Here is a 7432-nt window from a genome sequence, read left to right on the forward strand (position 1 = left end):
TATGTGAGTACTGGTAATTGAATCAGGGTCCTCTGCCAGAGCAGTCAGTGCTGTTAACTGCTGAGCCATATCTCCAGTCCGTATACTTTGCCTTTTTACAATAGCAAGTACCTCAAGTTCTGTGTTATATATTGGTGGTCATAGCACCCTTCTCTCAATTTCTATCTTAAGAGGAAAGATTCAATATTTTCATATTTATGTGATGTGACAAATGTCACAGGATTTTAAAGGGTAAATTTCATAGATTAATTATTCCCTTTTATTCCTAATTCTGTAAATGTTGTACCTTAATTGAGCGTTGAGTTTTATCCATTTTTCTTGGCATATTGATAGGATCAAATAATTTCCTTTTTATTATATTTATTATTAATTTCCCAATTTTAAGTAATGTATGACCCTATATTATTCTTTTTCATCCTTTTGGATTTTCCTTAGTAAAACTGAGTTTGATATTTCTATATTTATCATCATGAACAAGTTTTGATATATCACTAATCTCTGCTCTTATCTGCAGCTTCCTCTTTCTGCTAATCTTAGTTACACCATTTACTTCTCACCTAATGAAATGGACCATGTAGTGACTGATTTTGAATTTTTCTCATAACATGTACTTGACATGTAGTCTAAGGCTATACATTTCCCTGCTAACACCATTGTCAGGGTGAGACCACAGAGTCTAAGCTCTACACTGCCACCCTCATTTGCCCTAGGAAATCCCTTAAAATTTTATAGCAATCTTGATACAGGCCAAGCTGGAGTTCCTATCTTTGACAATGTAAAGAATTTCAAGACTAGCAAGCTTAGTGAAGAACTGGTAATTTTACTGGTTAAGAGAAAGAGAGCAGATGCTCAGTAGAAAGAAGATTTACCCATGGGGGTATGTGATTCCCAAGAAAGAGCAGGGAAGGTAAGAGGACCAAGTGTGAGAATGGCTCCTCAGGGAGAAGAAATTCATTGTCTTAGCATTAGTCATAGACACCATTTTGATGATTCTAAAGTTACACCTTAAAAGGTTGATAAGAAATATTTTCTTCTCTTCTTTTGATAAGAGATTAGGTGAGGCATCTTTGGAGCTGTATTGGATGGAATTATAATCTGATAAAATAAGTCAGAAACCTCAGGGTTGCATAAGGAATGTAGTACATGTCCTTTCCTGATAAAAGAGATTTCTTTTAAGATTTTAGAAAAAAAACAAATCTATGTCTGGGAAGGGAAAAGGGCCTGTGGTGGAATTGTGCTGGAATTCTTGCTGTGCTACACGCTCGAGGCTTCAACCAGATGACTGAACGAGGGTTTTCCCTTTATCCTGTCCCCAGGATTTTCCCTGCCTTTCTATCCTAATGCCACTGATTTGAAATATTTTGTATTATTAAGCGTGCTTTGTTCTTTGATAGGTATTGTTCAGAACAGTCTATCTTAGGTTATAAACAATGGTGCTTCTTGTTATAATTTTGCTGTTTATTCTTTGGTTTAAATTCATTATTCTCATGTTATGCATGATTTAATGCAGTTTATATATTGAGAATTGCATTGTGATACTTAATGCTCCTTAACTTCAATTTTCACATATTTAAAAAGAATGCACACCTTTTATGCCCTGTTTACATTTGCTGTTTAGCTTGCTTGTTAGTATCATTCATATATTCTAACTGGTTACTGTAAGTTTTGTCTGCTCGTTTGGTTAGTTATTCCATTATAATTAAGATTTGCTGAATTCCTATTCAACGTTTTCCATTGTTTTGGTAATAGATCATTACACTCTGCCTATGAGTTTGTCTTTTCACTTTGTTTGCTCTTCTTTAGCTCTAGTTATGTTCCTTTGATTAAGTAACAATTGGTTTTGTTAGGACTAGAACATGGTATGTGCTTCTATTATTTCATCTTCAACCTTCTGCATTATTATACTGGATCATTGTTCCCAGTAAGCAGAATAGAGATGCGTTTTCTTTTTATCCATCCTGAAATTGCCTCAGACTATATCCCTGATAGAAGCAAGATGAAAAACTCTCCTACATGAGTGGCCTCCTACTCCCTTGGTAAAGGAAGGAGAAAAATAACCATCCTTTGAGCCTTTCTGTGAAGGGGTTATGGAGAAAATTTTATTCTTTTTAATGTACAATGGAAAAGAAACTAACTTTTCATTCCAGTCTTAGAATCTAAGTCTGGATATAGGCATAAAGATACACTGACTTTATGACCTTCAGCTCTGTTTAAACTGTAGATTTTATACCTATTTTTAGGACATACTTCTTTATTTTCATTTGTATGTGTGTGTGTGTATGTGTCTGCACATGTGTGTATACACATGCATGTACACATGCATTTAGGTATCCACAGAAGCCAGAAGAGGGTGTCAGATATCCAAGAACTGGAATTACAGATTGTAAGCCATTCAACATGGGTGCTTGGAGCTGAACTCTGTCCTCTGGTTCTTAAGGACTGAGACATCACTCCAATCTGTATATGTTGTAAAATTTAAATACCTAGGAAGCTAATGATCAAGTTTTATCAGTATCTGGGGATTAACCTCAGATATAATCAGTCTGTTATCATTTACATTTAGTTTTGTTGAATGACAGTAACTAAGCAAACAAATGGTAAAAAGTCTAAAGATCTAACTCTGAAGGAATGTGTAAAGCAAAAGGTTTGTAGTGAAAATGAAATAAGCATTCTGTCATTCTCTCCTCATACTGTACACAAGCTGTGTCTCAGGAACATATAATTTCCCTTAAAGGATCATTGAGAAATCAAGAGAAATTCTGTTTCTCAGATATATATGTCTTTTTAGAGACAGGGTCTGTAACTCGCTATGTAGATCAGGCTGGCCTTGAGCTCACAGAGATCCTCCTGCCTCTGCCTCCAAACTATTGGGATTAAAAGCATGTGCCTTCACACCTGGATTGCCATGCTCATTTTTTTTTTTTATTTTACAAATTTTTAATTTGGGGGCTATTAACTGGATTTAATTATTACCACTTATTTTCTACATTTCTCAGATATATATGTCTTTTTAGAGACAGGGTCTGTAACTCGCTATGTAGATCAGGCTGGCCTTGAGCTCACAGAGATCCTCCTGCCTCTGCCTCCAAACTATTGGGATTAAAAGCATGTGCCTTCACACCTGGATTGCCATGCTCATTTTTTTTTTTTAATTTACAAATTCTTTATTTGGGGGACTATTAGCTGCATTCATTACTACCACTTGATTTACTACAGCTCAGAAGAGAGCATTCACATGACATGTTATTAGACATTAAAACTTTGGAAAAGATTGGGAGAGGTAAATATTGAGAGGAGAAATCTCAGGGAAAGGGAAACGTAGTCCCGACATCCTCTTCATCAGAGAGGAATAAATTCAGGAAATGTGTAACTCCAACAGATGCAACTCAGATAGCAGCTCCCCCTAAAACTATACCAAAACAAACTATTCGTTGGACCTAAAAATGTTATCTTTAGGAGAGAAGATCTAGACTTGACTTAGTGTATAGCAGAACAGAGCTGTGGTCAGCGGAGATTGCAATTGGACATTGCCATCACTGTGGACACATCTGCACTCCGGGCTCCCCATATTACTCCATGATAAATGTAGATATTTCGCACATAAACTTCATCAGGAGGGGCTGTTTTCTTGCCTGCCAGGCTCAAGGAATTTCTTTTGTTTATTTTCTTATTGAGCTTTTAAAATTTCATACAAAATTTTCCACTCAAATCCAGACCCCTCTTCCCCCTCTATGCCTGCCCCTATTCCCCCACCAAACTCTATGCACTCTGCCATACATGCTGAGTCCTATTCATTCAGGTGTTGTACCCAAACATCCTTTGGTGTAAATGTGTCCACTGGAGTCCAGTTAGCCCATCCAGTGGTCGTATGTAAGTCATACTCTCCCTTACCCAGCATCAATCAATCTCAAATAGCTCTTAATCTACTGCTGACCTTCCACCTATTTCTCACCTCCCCTTGGGCCCTTGTTTAACTGAGTTGACATGACTCCTGTGTTAGATGCTACTGATGCCACAGGCTGACATGAGCATGCCTTCAGTGTCCTGGAAGTCTCCACTTCCTTGTATTCGTGAACCAGCCCTGGCTCTTACAATATTTCTGCCTCCTCTACCGCAGTGGTCTCTGAGCTGTGGGTGGGTGAGATTCCATATTGGAGTCCCATCCTATACTCTACAGTATCTTATTTTCCAAAACTTGGCCAGTTGTGGCCTTCTGTATGTATCACATTCTGATGTACATGGAAGCCTCACTGGTGAGAGTTGGGGGGTGCATTGGCCCTCTCTCTACCCCTTATTCCGCTATGTTCCATGAGCCTTGGTTGTAGAGTTTTGACTGCAGATGTGTCACCTAATACTCCCAGGTGCATGTTCTCTGTACCTGGCCAGATGTGCAGCTCTGCAGTAGCCTGCATCTGTTACAGAAAGAACCTTCTTTGATGAGTGCCGTAGGACATGTTTATCACTTTAAGGGAGGTTTTTTTTGATCTGGCACTGCATTTCCTACCAAGTAGCTCATAGGTATACATATGGATTAATGTGCAGACACTAAGTGCATTTCTCATAGGGTTTCTAGGGCAACACTTTTCACTCTAGCTTTCCTAGCCTCCTGAGATTCACTCATATCTACTCTTTTTTTCTCCCAGCCAGTCCCCCTCCTCCCTCCCATCGTAGTTACAGTGCCCCCATTATCCCCACCATCCCTCCAATACCTCCAGGCTCTCACTAGCTTTCCTTTCCTGACTTCCCTCCCTTTCCCACACCATGGTACCATGCATGTCCTCCCCTCCTCCCCTTCCTGCCAAATACTCCCACTTTTTCCACCTCCCTCAGGTAACATCTATTCCCTACTGCCGCCTTTCAGGTTGTTTCTTTTCCTTTACCTCCATGTATCCTTTGCCTTTATCTTGTTCCCGGTGTTTCATTAGAATTTACATAGTCACATATAAGTGATTGTGCTACAGTTCACAAATGAGGGAGAATATGCATCACTTGCTTTGCTGAGTTTGCATTACTTCACTTAGTATAATACTCTCTAGCTCCATTCATTTACCTGAAAATTTCATAATTTCATCTTTTCTTATTACTGAGTAGAACTCCATTGAGTAGATGTACCACATTTTCATTAACCATTTGTCAGTTGAGGTACATTTAGATTGTTTCCATTTCTTACCTATTGTGAAGAGAGCAGCAACAACCATAGATGTACAGGTATCTCTACAGTACAATGAGTCTTTTGGGTATATGCCAGGGTGTGGTATCACTGAATCATATGGTAGGTTCATTTTTAGTTTTTTGAGTGTTCTCCACACTGCTTTCCATAGTGGTTGCATGAGGTTGCATTCCCACCAGCAGTGAATGAGTATTCCTCTTTCTTCACATCGTCTCCAGCATTTGGAGTCTTCCATTCTCTTGATCTTTGCCATTCTGATGTGGGTAAGAGGAAATCTTAAAGTGGTTTTGATTTGCATTTCTCTGATTACTAAGGATGTTGAACACTTCTTAAGGTGCTTGTTAGCCATTTTTATTTCTTCACTCGAGGACCCTCTTCTTAGGTGTATCACCCATCTTTTTATTGTGTATCTTCTTTCTTTTTTTGAGTTCTTTGTATATTCTAGAAATTAATCCTCTGTCAGATGTGTAGCTGGTGAAAATTTTCTCCCACTCGGTGGGTTTTCTCTTTCCTTCCTTAGTTGTTTCTTTTGCTCTACAGAAACTTTGTAATTTAACGAGCTCCCACTTACTGATTGTTGACCTTAGTACCTGAACAGTTGGTGTCTGATTTAGAAAGTCCTTTCCTACCCCTATATCTTGGAGGGTTCTGCCTATGTTTTCTTCCAGCAGTTTCTGAGTTTCAGGTTTCATACTGAGGTCTTTTATCCATTTGGAATGGACTTTTGTGCAAAGTGAAGCGTAAGGGTCAACTTTCATTTTTTATGAGGCAGAGGTTCAGTTTTGCCAGCACCATTTCTTGAAGATACTATCTTTCCTCCACTGTGTGTTCTTAGCACCTTTGTCGAATATCAGGTAGCTGAAATTATATGAACTCATGTTTGGGTCTTCTATTTTCTCCCATTGATCTACATGTCTATTTTTGTGCCAGTAACATGCTGTTTTTATGACTATAGCTTTGTAATATAATCTGAGATCTAGTACAGTGATCCCCCTAGCATTGTTCTTTATGCCCAAGATTGTTTTGGCTATCAGAAGCCTTTTGTGATTAAATATGAATTTTAGGATTATTTTGTCAAGCTCTGTAAAGAATGCCATTGGTATTTTGATTGGGATTGCATTGAATCTATGAATTGCTTTTGTAAGATGGCCATCTTAACAATATTGATTTTACCAATCCATGAGCACTGTAGGTCTTTCCATCTTTTAATGTCTTCCTCTATCTCTTTAGGGTTTTGAAATATTTATTGTAGAGATCTTTAGTGTGTTTACTTAGGTTTATTCCTTTTTTTTTTTTTTGAGGCTATTGAGAATGGGAGGGTTTCCTTGAGTGTTTTCTCATTGCTTGCTTCTCACATATAGAAAGGCTACTGATTTTTGTAAGTTAAATTTGTATCCTGCCACTTTACTGACAGCATTAGTCAATTCGAACAGTTTTCTAGTGGAATTTTGGGAATCTCACATATATAATATCTATCATCTGTAAATAGGGATAATTTAACCTCTTCTTTTCCAATTATTTCTCCTTTAATTTCCTTCTCTTGTCTTATTGCTCTAGCAATGGTTTCAAGCACTATATTGAAAAGTAGTGGAAATAATGGAAAGCCCTGTGTGGTTCCTGATTTTAATGGGAATGCTTCCCATTTTTCTCTATTTAAGATGATGTTGGCTATGGGTTTGATGCATACAACTTTAATTATGTTGAGATATGTTCCCTCCAGACCAATTCATTCAAGAACTTTTAACATGAATGTATATTGGGTTTTATTGAATGCCTTTTCTGCATCTATTGAGATGACTATATATCTTAAAACCATTTATATGCTTTATTATATTTATTGAATTTTTTATATTGAGCCATATCTGAATCTCTGGGATAAAGTTGACTTGATAGTGGTGGATGATCTTTTTAATGTTGGTCTGTATGCAGTTTGCAAATATTTGGTTGAGTGTCTTTGCATCTATGTTCATGAATGATATGGGTCTCTAGTTTTCTCTTTTTTTGTTGTATCTTTACCTGGTTTTGGTATTAGAGTGATACTGGCTCCATAGAAGGAGTTTGGGAGTTCTCTTCTGTTTCTATCTTTTTGAATACTTTAAGCATTGTTGGTGGTAAATTATCTTTGAATATCTGGTAGAATTCTGCTGTGAAGCCATCTGGGCATGAGCTTTTTTTAGTTGGGAAGTTTTGTATTGTTGTTTCAATTTCCTTATTTGTTATGGCTCTATTAAGGCTGTTGATCTCCTCTCAGTTTAATATGGG

Source organism: Nannospalax galili, unplaced genomic scaffold (assembly GCF_000622305.1).
Source record: "Nannospalax galili isolate Female #2095 unplaced genomic scaffold, S.galili_v1.0 scaffold956, whole genome shotgun sequence".
NCBI lineage: Eukaryota > Metazoa > Chordata > Mammalia > Rodentia > Spalacidae > Nannospalax > Nannospalax galili.